A 14,279-nucleotide genomic window follows, 5' to 3' on the forward strand; every position below is an offset into this window, starting at 1 on the left:
TAGATATTAATCCCTTGCGGATAATTAGTTTGGGAATCTTTTCTTCCATTCAGTAGTCTGTCTCTTCACTCTGTTGATTGTTTCCTTTGCTGTGCAGAAGTTTTTTAGTTTGATATAATCCAATTTGTCTACTTTTGTGTTTGTTGCCTGTGCTTTTGAGATCTTTTCCAGAAAATCCTTGCTCAGACTAATGTCCTGTAACATTTCCCTGCTTTCTCCTAGTTATTTCATTGTTTCAAGTCTTGCGTTTAAGAGTTTAATTCATTTTGACTTGATTGTTGTATATGGTTAGAGAGGTCTAGTTTTGTTTTTCTGTAGAGGGATGTCCAGTTTTCCCAGCGTCATTTGTTGAAGAGACTTCTTCCCCAGTGAGTGTTCTTGGAGCCTTTGTATAAAATCAGTTGGCTGTAAATACATGAATTTATTTCTAGGTTCTGTATTTTGTCCCATTGGTTTATGTGTTTTGATGCCAGTACCGTGCTATTTGGTTACTACTGCTTTGTAGTATATTTTGAAGTTGGATAGTGTGATGCCTCCAACTTTGCTCCTTTTGCTCAGGATTGCTTTGGCTATTTGGCATCGCTTGTGGCTCCATATGAATTTTAGGACCAGGGTAGTAGAGTTGTTTGGCCTGTAGAGCGGGTGTGTCAGTTCAGTCATTGCTGTTTCCCTGGGATGTGGAGTACTACATCAGCTCCCCCAGGGATGTGCAGCTGTTCCTTTTGGCCAGGGCACTGATTCCCCAGGGAGAAATGTACCATTTTAACTGAGTCCTGAAGGTCTCTGTGCAACCCAGACACCATTTCCCTGGGAAGCAGGGCACTACTGCAGCTTAGGTACTAGGGTGTGTGACCACCCCAGGTGGCAACACCATCATTTCCTGGGAGTCAGGGCACTACTTCAGCATAGGCACTAGGGAGTTGTGACTGCTCTGGGTAGCAAGGGCACTGTTTCCCTGGGGTGCCTGGTGTTGTATTGAGGGGTAGGGCTCAGCAGTGACTGGGAGCCCTGTATGCTTGGGAAGCAGTGTGCAGCTTCTGTTCCAGTCCTGTGGGGCAGGGTGCGACCATGACCAAGAGAGGTACATGGAGCCACTGTCAAAGTGTCATTGCCCCAAGTGGGAGTGTGTAGCTTCAGCTCCAGCCGAGGGACCCCTCCGGGCAGGGTGCAGCCACAGCTGAGAGAGGCAGACAAGTGGTTTTGCCTAAGCGCTTTTTCCCCAGGAGGGAGTGTGCAGTTTCAGCTCAGCCCTGGGGGTGTTGGGGAAGGGGAGGGAGAGGTAGAGCCACTCCACCACTGTTTGCCCCATGGGAAAGGGTGTAACAGCTGTTCACAGCTCAGCTGGGGATGCTGGGCCACCAGGAAGGGTTGTTTGGTGGCAGTTGAACCTCAGGTATGAAGGGGAGCCACGGCTACTCGCCCTGGGAGCAAGACACACTCCAGCGGTCATTCTAATTCCAAGACAGAGTATGTGATGAAAATAAAACATGTCAGGACCTCCAAACTTGTTATGCCAGAGGGAAGGTTAAACATGGAGACAGTCACACAACACTGCCATCTTTTACCCAAATAAATAGTCATCACTTTATAGTCTTGTGCCAAAGCATTGTCCATTAGCCAGACCACCACAGAAAGCAAAAGACTCCCGACATCTTGAAACCTTGCAACCTTTCAAGGATGCCTATCTGCTTATAAAACAAGGACGTGTCCGTTGTAACTTCAGGTCTGCACTCTATGTCTAGCTCCTAAAACTAGTCTGCCAGGTTCCACACTGAGGATGCTTATCTTCCTGGGTACAGAACAAAGACAAGGTAAGGTCAACCATTCTTCTGCCCACCTGCCATCCTACACGCCTTCCCCCTGTAAAGAAATGTATAAATTCTAAACCTCCTGAAAACCTGTTTGGATAACATTGGACACAGATATGTCTGTGACTTGTGTTTTTCCCCAACACACCCTCAAGCTCTGGCTTAATAAAACTTGATCGATTGAGACTCCTGTGTCCGTCACTAATTTTGATTAACGGGTAACACAGTAGCTGTGGGGGGCCATAGAGTGTAAACCAAAAAGTATCTAAGACAAGTCTCAATCAATTTGGAAAGTTATTTTGCCAAGGGTCAAGATCATGGTCTGGGACACAGCCTCTGGAAGTCCTGAGAACATGTGCCCAGGCAGTTGGGTCATAGCTTGATTTTGTAAATTTTAGGAGGGCAGAAGTTACAGGCGGACATCGATCAATACATGCGAGGTTTACACTGTTTTGGTCTGGAAAGGTGGGACATCTGGAGGGATGGGGTGAGACGGCTTCCAGGTCATAGGTAGATTCAAAGATTTGCTGACCGGCAATTGGTTGAAAGAGTTAAGTTTTGCCTAAAGAGTTGAAATCAACAGAAAGAAATGCTTTGGGTTAATGTAAGTGGGGGATTGTGGAAGCCAAGGTTCTTGTTATGCAGATGAAGCATCCAGGTAGCAGGCCTCAGAGACCATAGATGGTAAATGTCTTCTTATCAGTACTTAAAAGGTGCTAGACCTGAAAAGATTTAGTAAGAGAAGGAGATTCTCTACAGAATGTAAATTTCCCCCACAAAAGACAGCTTTGCAGGGCCACTTAAAAATACATCAAAGAAATATACTTTGGGGTAAAATGTGTTGATTTCTTTCAGGGCCTGCTATTTGTCACGTGATGCTATACTAGAGCCTGTTCCAGGGCACTCTCTCCTGGCTTTTAGTGTTGCTGGCCATCCTTGGTGTTCCCGGTCCTGTACAAACATCACTTGAGACTCTGCCTCCATCTTCACATGACCATCTTCCCTGCATGTTTCTGTTTCTGGGTCTCTTCTCCTGTTCATATAAGGACACCAGACATGTTGGATTAGGGCCCACCCTAATGACCTCATCTTAACTTGATTATATCTAAAATGGCTGTTTTCAAATAAATTCACCTTCACAGGGACCAGGGTTTAGGATTTGCAAGTATCTTTTTGGGAGAACATAATTCAGCTTAGCAGTTGTAGTGTATAATATTGTTTAAACATTGTTGGATTCCGTTTTCTAATCGTTTGTTGAGAATTTTTATATCTGTGCTCATGAGAGACACTGGTCTGTAGTTTTCCTTTCTGATAATGTCTTCATCTGGTTTTGGTATTAGGTTGACGGTAGCCACAGAGAATGAGTTAGGAGGTGAGCCCTCTGCTCCTGTTTTCTGGAAGAGATTGTGGAAAATTCCTATAATTCCTCCCTTAAATATTTGGTGAAATTAAGCAGTGAAGCCATCTGGGCTTGGTGGTTTCTGTTTGGGGAACTTATGCATTTTTCATTTATTTAATAGGCCTTCATCTATAATAGATACAGGCCTATTAAAATTTTCCTCCTTGTGGCCAGGCGCCATGGCTCACGCCTGTAATCCCAACTCTTTGGGAGGCAGAGGCGGGCAGATCATGAGGTCAGGAGATCGAGATCTTCCTAGCTAACACAGTGAAACCCTGTCTCTACTACAAATACAAAAAAAATAGCCTGGTGTGGTGGTGGGCCCCTGTAGTCCCAGCTACTTGGGAGGTTGAGGCAGGAGAATGGCATGAATCCCAGAGGCGGAGCTTGCAGTGAGCCGAGATCGCACCATTGCACTCCAACCTGGGTGACAGAGCGAGACTCTGTCTCAAAAAAAAAAAAAAAAAAAAAAATTATTCATCCTTGTGAGTTTTGGTAGTTTGTGTCCTTCAAAGAATTGATCCATTTCATTAAAGTTATATAATTTGTGGACATATATTTTGTGGACATAGTTTTCATAGCATTTTTTATGATTCTTTCAATATTTATGGGGTCAGTAGTGGTGACTTCTTTTTCATTTCCAATATTAGTAATTTGTGTTTTCTCTCTTTTTTACTTGGTTAGCCTGACTAGACATTTATCAGTTTTATTGGCTTTTTTGAAAAAGGTTATGAAAAACCAGGTTATGATCCCATAATTTTCTCTCTTGTTTTTCTGTGTCCAATTTTATTGATTTCTGATTTAATTTTTATTATATCTGTTATTCTGCTTGCTTTAGGCTTAAAATGTTATCTTTCTACAGTTTCCAGGGATGGAAACTCAGGTTACTAAATTTGGATATTTCTTCCTGTATAACATATGCATATGTCATCTATCAATAGCCATATCCAGGCACTGCTTTTGTTGCATTCCACAAATTTCATGAGTTGTATTTTCATTTTCATTTACTTCAGAATATTAATTTTTATTTATCTTGAGAATTCTTTGACCTGTGTACCATTTTAACGTGTGCTGTTTAATTTCCAGATACTTGGGGATTTTCCAGCTGTCTTATTGTTGTTAGTTTCTAATTTTATTTCATTGTGGTCTGAAAGATCCTTTGTATTTTTGTTTTTTACATTTGTTAATGTATGGTTTATGGCCCAGTATGTGTTCTAATTTTGTGAGTGTTCCATGAGAGCTTAAGAAGAATATGTAATGTATCCTGCTGCTATTATAATTGTTAGCTGCTCTCACTTTCTTTTGATTAGTGTTGGCATAGTATATCATTTTCTATTACTTGACTTTCAACCTATCTAAATCTTTGTTTTTTAAATGAGTTACTTACAGATAACATATAATTGGATCTTGTTTTTTTATCCTCACTGGCCATCTTTCTTCTAATTGGCTTATTTAGACCATTCACATTCAACATGATCATTCATATAGTTGGATTAATATATATCATATTTGTATCTGTTTCCATTCATTAATTCCGCTTTTCTTTGTTTCTTCTCGTCACCACAGATACCTCTTTTTACTGTCTTCTCTGGTTTTAATGAAGTATTTTACACAATTCCAATTTAGCTCTTCCATTAGGGTATCACTAGGGTATCAAAACAATATGTTTATATTTTTAAAAAATTTTTAAATTGTCCTAGCGCTCACAATATACAATTTTAACTAATATAAGTTGAACTTTGGATAACACTATATTGCTTCATGTGAAGCATATGTACCTTAAACAGAGCATTTTCAATTCATATCTATATCAGTGTTCCCAATCTGTATCAGTAAGGACAAAGATGGCCTGAATAGCTCTAACAGTCAACTTGATCTAACTGGAATAACCCATCTAACGTGTAGGATACGCATTATTCTCAAATTCTCATGGAACAGTCATCAAATTAGACCACATTCTAGGCCATATAACACACATTAACAAACGTAAAAAATAAAAACACACAGGATCTTTCAGATCACAGTGGAATAAAATTAGAAGTCAACAACAGTAAAATAGCTTTCCCCAAATATCTGAAAATTAAACAGCGTACTTTTAAACAGAACATGGATCAAAGAAGAATTATCAAGATAAATGAAAATTAATATTTTGAACTAAATGAAAATACCACTTATCAAAATTTGTGAGATGCAGGAAATGCAAAGCTTAGAGGACTATTAATAGCATTAAAATGTACATATTATAAAGAAAGACGTATCTAATTTCAACAGCCTAAGATTCCATTTCAGGAAACCAAAAAGAGAACAATTTAAGGCTAAAACAAGCAGAATAACAAAAATAATAAAAACTAGATCTGAATTAATGAAATATACAATGGAAAAAAGTAGAGAAAATCACTGAAACCAAAAGCTTTTTAAAAGAGATCAATAAAATTGGCACAAACTTCAAACCAAACTGCACCAAAAAAAAAGAGAAGACACAAATTACTAATATCAGAAATGAAGAAGGAATCATCACTACTGATTCTTTGGACATTAAAAGAATAATAAGGGAATACCATGACTACTCTCTGCAAATTTGATAACTAGACAAAATGAACCAATTCCTTGAAATATAGAAACTATCAAAAATCACAGAAAAAGAAAAAGATTATCTGAAATGCCATGTCTACATGTATGTAATAAAGAAGTTGAATGAATAATTAATGACTTCAACAGCAACAAAAAACCCCACTACTTTCAGATAGTTTCACTGGTGAGTCCTACCAAACATTTAAGAAAGGAAAAATTAATATTAGTTCTCCATAATCTCTTCCAATAAAGAGAAGTAGAGAAAACACTTTTTTATCTTATTCTACACTGCTAGCATTACTCTAACACCAAAGGAGACAAGGAAAACTACAAACAAGTGTCTCTTATGAACACACACACAAAACTCCTCAACAAAATATCAAGTCAGAGCCAACTGTATAAAAAATAAATTAAAAACTGCTACCCAGATATCCAAAGCTGTTTCAATACTTCAAAATTACTCTAATCACCATATCAACAGGCTAAAGAAAAAAAATTAGATGATTATATCAAAGGATCCAGTAAAAGCATTTATCAAATCCTACATCCTTTCATGAAAAAATTCTTAGCAAACTAGGAATAGAGATGCTGTTTCTCAACTTGATAAAGTTCATCTACAAACAAACTTTTAGCTACAAGGAAACATCACTTAATGGTGAGAAGCCGGTCACTTTCCCACTAAGATCACAAACAAGGTAAGGATGTCCCTGTTCACCACATCCACCCAACATTGCACTGGAATTCCTAGCATATGCAACAATACAAGAAGAAGAAATGAAAGGTATATATATTGGACAGAAAGAAATAAAAATGAAGAAATAAAGGAGAGTAGTCATTTTTTTACTAACAATGCTGAAACAAACAAAAGTGTATGTGAAAGAAAGTAAACCTAAACACGAGCCTAGCACTTTCTCCCCAAATTAATCCAAAATGGATCATAGACGTAAGTGTAAAATGCAAAACTATAAAATGTCTAGAAGAAAACATAGGAGGAATTCTGTGCGACCCTGTGTGTGATGATGTTTTTAGATATCACTCCAAAAGCATGATTCATGAAAGAAAAATTAACTTTGGACATTATTTAGATAAAATTTTCTGCCAGCAAAAGAAATTGTTAACAGAATATAAAGACAGTCCGCGGAATGGGAGAAAAATCTTTGCAAAATGCATATCTGATAAAGGACTTATATTTAAGCTATACAAAAAGTTGTTAAAATTTAATAAGAAAACAAGCCAAATTAAAAATGAACAAAAGGCCAGAACAGACAACTCATCAGAAAAGATATACAGATATCAAATATGCATATGGAAGTGCATATTTGTCAAATGTACATTTCCATGTGCATATTTGATACACATAATTGCATAATTCATCATTAGAGAATTAAAAATTAAAACAATAACACACCTATTCGAATGGCTAAAATCCAACAACCTGACAATACCAAATGCTGATGAGCATGCAGAGCAGTAGGAACTCTCACCCACTGATGGTGGGAATGCAACATAGTACCACCACTTTGGAAGATAGTTTGGCAGTTTCTTACAAAGCCGAACATAGTCTTACCATATGATCAGGCTATCACACTCCTAATGATTTTCACAACTGATTTGAAAACTTTATGTCTACACAAAAACCTACATGTGAATTTTCATAGCAGCTTTATTCATAATCACCAAAAATTAGAAGCAACAAAGATAACCTGCAACAGGTGAATGAATAAGCAAACTTTGGTACATCCATACAATGGAATATTATTCAGTAATAAAAATAAATTAGCTGTCAAACCACAGAAAGACATGGAGACACCTTAAGTGCATATTGATAAATGAAAGAAGCTAGTCTGAAAGGTGATATACTGTACAGTTGTTATATAGCATATATCAATAATTATTATATAACATGGAAAATGTCAGTTGTTGTCAGGGGTTTGAGGGGAAGGAAGAAAGTTAAAAAGGTGAAGCCAAGGAATTTTTAGGACAATAAATCTATTTTTTAAGTACTATATTCTGGTGGATACTTGACATTATGCAATTCTCAAAATCCAGAGTACTTTACAGAATAAAAGATAAATGTTAATGTATGCAAAATTTTAAAAAGTCATTTAGGAGGTTGGAGGCTCTCAGGAAAGAATGCAGACTATGACAAAAACATCTAACTGTATTACAAGTGTATAAAACAACCTCACTGAAAGGAGTGGAAAGAAAAGGTGCTAACCTAAGTAACCTTGGAAATCAGTGTTGCCTGGAAGACTGAAGGAAAGGACGCTGCACATAAGAACTGTACTCTACTTGATAATGTCGTTTCCCACAGGCATGAGGGTGAACAATTCTTATGCCACTATACATGTATGCTAAAGTTGGACAGTTAGGATAATGGATGGCAGATGGTGGGTGCCAGGTTTCTCACTGGGTGGGATAAGCAAGGGAAGGAAGCTAGAATAATCTACATAGTAATAGATTTGGAAACATCAAATGAAGTCATGATTACTTAAAGAAATATTTATAAATATATGTATATACATGGGCTAGTATACACACATATATTTTCTCACTGTGTCAGCAGAGAGAGCCTAAACAAATCAACACCTCAATAGCAACAAACACACCTGGCACCCAGATCTTGATTTCTTTCTTTTTTTTTAATGGAGTCTTGCTCTGTTTCCCAGGCTGGAGTGCAGTGGCATGATCTCGGCTCAGCGCAGCCTCCACCTCCCAGGATCAAGTGATTCTTGTGCCTCAGCCTTCTAAGTAGCTGGGATTACAGATGTATGCCACCACACCCGGCTAATTCTTGTATTTTTAGTAGAGATGGGGTTTCACCATGTTGGTCAGGCTGGTCTCGAACACTCGACCTCAGGTCATCTATCCACATCGACCTCCCAAAGTGCTGGAATTACAGGCGTGACTTATTGTGCCTGGCCCAGATCTTGATTTCTAAGAAAATTCTCCAATAAAAGGAGCCAAGATTTCTTGGAGAAATGGCTGACTCTAGGACTGGGGCTAGAAATATAAAAGATGAGCCTAGAGTATCTTGTAGTTCCAGAAAGTTAGGAAGTGCCTGACATAAAAACCCACATTGGTGGCAACATGTCAAAGAGACACAGGAGCCAACTGAAACAGCTCCCCAGTGGCCAAGATTGGAATAGAGTAACAAAACAAATAAAACAATATTTAATCATAGTCCAAAGTATAAAATAAGTATCCATGAATCCATGCTGATATAAATTAATTATTGAATAAACAAGTTAATGGGGTAGAAGAAACAAAAGTCCTGCGTAGAAAAATTCTAAATATTTTATGATGCTACTCTTCCCTCAAGGAAAGGAAGCATAACTTCCCACTCCTTAACTGTGGGGCACACATGAAGACTTCCTTCTAAAGAATACAGTATGGAAAGGAGGGAGGGGAAAGAGTCACTTTACAGCGGAGAAAACTCACCACACTACCTCAAGGTCAACATCAACAGGGATAAATGATGTTGATACGATGTCGATAGTATGTACCCTTGATATAAGGTGACAAAAATGGTACTTTACTTCTGTGGTCTTCTCCCCAAAATCCATCATATCAGTCTTATAATGAAAAAAAGTTACATAAATTCTAATAAAATTATATTCTACAACATACCTCAGCCATTGCTCTGAGAGCCCCCAGCTAAACTGGGGTTTCAGTATCATAGCAGCTAGCAACCCTGCCCTAACAGAAAATGAAGAGGGGCTGGATGTGGGTGTTTATGGTATCCTTTCTTTTCTTTTCTTTTCTTTTTTTTTTGAGATGAAGTTTTGCTCTTTTTGCCTTGCCCAGACTGGAGTGCAGTGGTATGATCTCGGCTCACTGCAACCTCCACCTCCCAGGTTCCCAGGTTCAAGCAATTTTCCTGCCTCAGCTTCCTGAGTAGATGGGATTACAGGCATGCACCGCCACACCTGGCTAATTTTGTATTTTTAGTAGAGACAGGGTTTCTCCATGTTGGTCAGGCTGGTCTTGAACTCCCGACCTCAGGTGATCCACTCACCTCAGCTTCCCAAAGTGTTGGGATTGCAGGTGTGAGCCACCATGACTGGCCTATGGTATCCTTTCATGGGATATTTCTATCACCTGGAAGACAACCTAATACCTAGTGTCTGACCCGTAGCCAGGGAGGTTCCTTGCACTGAAAACTTGTTATACTGGCAGATAGCTTAGTGGCTCTTGTCTGACTCATGTCCAGCTTATGTCTGCCTGATCTTCACTTGTGTCTGCCTGATTATCACTCTGATGCTGGGAGCCTAACCTTGTGTTCTGCCAGCATCGCAGGGGAAACCTGATCTGGGGTATCCCCTGGTTCTTCTGGTGGAAGGTGAAAATTCAATACACCACCACGATATGTAATATGTTCAAAGCTTTATTACAAATAGATCTTGGACAGGGAGAGCACAGTTAGGAGGGAAGTCCTTCATCCTCCAGCCACTTGAAGTTCATGGGCAAATGAAAGGTTCATTTGAAAGAAGCCACAGGAAAGCAGGGAGCCCAGTCTGCTGGGTGTGGGAGATGCCTCTAAGTTCACTTTTGTTTGTTTGTTTTTGGTTTTGATGATCTTGTTGCATGCCAAACTTCTAAGTTCTTCTCTCTAGCCACTGGCTTCAATCTTTTGAATGTTCTACTTCTAATGCCTAGGTAGCAACCATTGCTGTGGCATTCTCATTACACTAGTACTCCTCAAAACTGTCAAGGCCATCAAAAACAAGGAAAGTTTGAGAAACTGTCACAGCCAAGAGAAGCATAAGGAGTCATAACAGCTAAATGTAATGTGAGAGCCTGGATGACCTGCTGGAACCGAAAAAGTGTGTTAATTGAGACATAAATATAAACTAAAAAAAAAATAGATAAAAACTAAACTATCTGAATAAACTATGACATTAGATAATAATAAATATTTGTTCATCAATTGTAATAAATGTACCACATCAATGTAAAATGTTAATGATAGGGAAAACTGGGTGCAGAAGATATAAACAAACAGTTTATATTGGCAGATCTGTGGCTGTTGTTCAATCCGTGTCCAGTTTATGTCTCCCTGAACATCAGTCTGGGAACTATTTGTACTATCTTCTCAATTTTTCTATAAATCTAAAACTATTTTTTAAAAAATAAATTATATATAAAACAAACAAACAAAACAGAAGGAAATACACTATGACCAAGTGCAATTTATTCCAAGTGAGCAATACTGGTTTAAAATTAGAAAGCCAATTAATATAATCCATCACATCAACAGGCTAAAGAAGAAAAGTGACATCATATCAATAGGTGCAGAAAAAGCATTTGACAAAATCCAAAACCCATTCATAATTTAAAATCCTGAGTAATCTAAGAATAGAGGAGAAACTTACTCAACTTAATAAAGAATATCTACAAAAAAACAAAAACCAACCAACAACTAACATTGTATATAATGGTGAGAAACTAGATTTCCTGCTCAGATCAGGAGCAAGAATGTTCCCTGTCAACACTGCTTTTCTACATTGTACTAGAAGTCTTAGCTACTGTGATATGACAAGAAAAAGAAATAAAAAGTATATAGATTGGGAAGGAATAAATAAAATTATTTGCAGATGACATGATCATTTATGTTAAAAAAAAAAAAAAAGACCAAAAAAAAACCCTCCTAAAACTAACAGGTAATGTAGTGTCCCCACAAAACTTCTTGATGAACTGTAATTCCCAGTGTTGGGAATTACAACAGTGGGGCCTGATGGGAGGTGATTGGATCATGGGGTAGATCCTTCATGAATGGTTTAGCACCATCCCCCCTGCCTTGGTACTGTATAGTGAGTGACTTCTCACAAGATCTGGTTGTTTAAAAGTGTGTAGCACACTCCCCTCTTGGTCCTGCACCTGCCATGTGAGATGCCTCCTCCCACTTTGCCTTCTGCCATGAGTAAAAGTTCCCTGAGGCCTCCCCAGAAGCAGATGCCACCATGCTTTCTATACAGCCTGCAGAACTGTGAGCTAATTAAACCTCTTCTTTATAAATTACCCAGTCTCAGGTATTTCTTTATAGCCATGTGAGAATTGACTAATACAGGTGATTACTGCAAGGTTGCAGGATACAACATTAACATACAAAAGTCAATTGCTCTTCTATATACCAGCAATAGACAAGTGGAATCTGAAATTAATGACATATTAACATTTACTTTAGCATCCCTCAAAAATGAAATACTTAGGTATAAAGCTAACAAAATATGTATATGACCTATATGATGAAAACTACAAAACTCTCATGAAATAATTTTTTAAAAACAAAATATTGAGAGATATTTCTTGTTCATGGACAGGAAGACTCAATATTATTAAGATGTCAGTTCTTCCCAACTTGATGTACAGATTCCGTACAATCCCAACTGAAATCCCAGCAAGTAATTTTGTGGATATTAACAAATTAATTATAAAGTTTATGTGGAGGCCGGGCACGGTGGCTCACACCTGTAATCCCAGCAATTGAGAGGCCAAGGTAGGCAGATCACTTGAGGTTAGGAATTTGAGACCAGCCTGGCCAACATGGTGAAACTGCATCTCTACTAAAATACAAAAAAATTAGCCAGGTGTGGTGGTGCACACCTATAATTCCAGATACTCAGGAGGCTGAGGCAGGAGAATTGCTTGAACCTGGGAGGTGGAGGTAGCAGTGAGCTGAGATTGCACCAGTGCACTCCAGCCTGGGTGACAGAGTGAGACTCCATCTCAAAAATAAATAAATAAACAAATAAATAAATAAAGTTTGTGTGGAGAGGCAAAGGACTCAGAGTATTAATACAATATCGAAGGAAAAGAACAAAGCCGGAGGACTGACTCAACTTCAAGACTCACTATGAAGCTATAGTAATCAAGGTAGTGTGGTACTGGTGAACAGATAGACAAAAGATCAATGGAACAGAAGAGAGGCCTGTAATAGACTCACGTAAATACGGTCAATGGATCTCTGACAAAGGAGCAAAGGAAATACAATAACAAAAAGATAATCTCTTCAACAAATGGTACTGGAACAACTGTAATACTATGTGTAAAAAATATCCATGTGTAAAAAAAAGAATCTAGACACAGACTTTACACCCTTCACAAAAATAAACTCAAAATGGATGACATCCTTAAATGTAAAACACAAAACTATAAACCCTTAGAAACTAACATAGGAGAAAGTCTAGAGGATCTTGGGTTTGGTGATGACTTTTCAGACACAACACCAAAGACGCTAGCCATGAAAGAAAGAAAAGGTAAATTAGGCTTTGTTGAAATTAAATATTTCTGCTCTATAAGAGACACTGTCAAGATAATGGAAATGCAAGCCACAGACTGGGAATGACATGTCTTTGCAAATGATATATCTGATAAAGGACTGTCATCCAAAATGCAAAAAGAACTTTTAAAACTCGAAAATAAGAAAACACACGACCCAATTAAAAAATGGGCCAAAGACCTTAACAGACACCTCAGTACAGAAGATAAACAGACAGTAAATAAGCATATGAAAAGATGCTCCACGTCATGTCATCAGGGAAATGAAAATTAAAACAACAACATGCCACTACACACCTATTAGAATGGTCAGAATCCAGAACACTGACAACATCAAATGCTGGTTAGGATGCGGAGCAACAGAAACGCTCATTCACTGCTGGTAGGAATACACAACGACACAGCCACTTTGGAAGACAGCTTGGCACTTTCTTACAAAACTAAATATATTCTTACCATATGATCCAGCAGTCATGTACCTTAGTATTTATCCAAAGGACTTGAAATCTCATGTCCACATAAAAACCTCTACACAGATGTTTATAACAGCTTTATTCATAAACGTCAAAACTTGGAAGCAATCAAGATGTCCTTCATGTCCTTATCAAGTGAATGGATAGATTCAGACAATGAAAATACTATTGACCTTAATAAGCAAGACTAAGCAAAAAGAACAAACCTGGGTAGATATCTGCTGGATCAAATGGTAGTTCTACTTTTAGTTCTTTAAAGAATCTCTATACTGTTTTCCATAGTGGTTGACCTAGTTTACATTCCCACCAGCAGTGTAGAAGTGTTCCCTGTTCACCACATCCACATCAACATCTATTATTTTTGGATGTTTTGTTATGGCCATTCTTGCAGGAGTAAGATGGTATCACATTGAAGAAAAGAAGTCACTATGCAAAAAAGATACTTGCACATGCATGTTTCTAGCAGCACAATTTGCAATTGCAAAAACGTGGAACCAATCCAAATGGCCATCAATTGAGTGGTTAAAGAAACTGTGAGATTATATATCTATATATAAATAATATGGAATATATGGAATAATGGAATACTACTTAGCCATAAAAAGGAATGAATTAATGGCCTTCGCAGTGACCTGGATAAGATTGGAGACTATTATTCTAAGTGAAGTAACTCAGGAATGGAAAACCAAACATTCTGTGTTCTCACTCATAAGTTGGAGCTAAGCTATGACGATGCAAAGGCATAAG

Source organism: Mandrillus leucophaeus, unplaced genomic scaffold (genome assembly GCF_000951045.1).
Source record: "Mandrillus leucophaeus isolate KB7577 unplaced genomic scaffold, Mleu.le_1.0 Scaffold898, whole genome shotgun sequence".
NCBI classification, from domain to species: Eukaryota; Metazoa; Chordata; class Mammalia; order Primates; family Cercopithecidae; genus Mandrillus; species Mandrillus leucophaeus.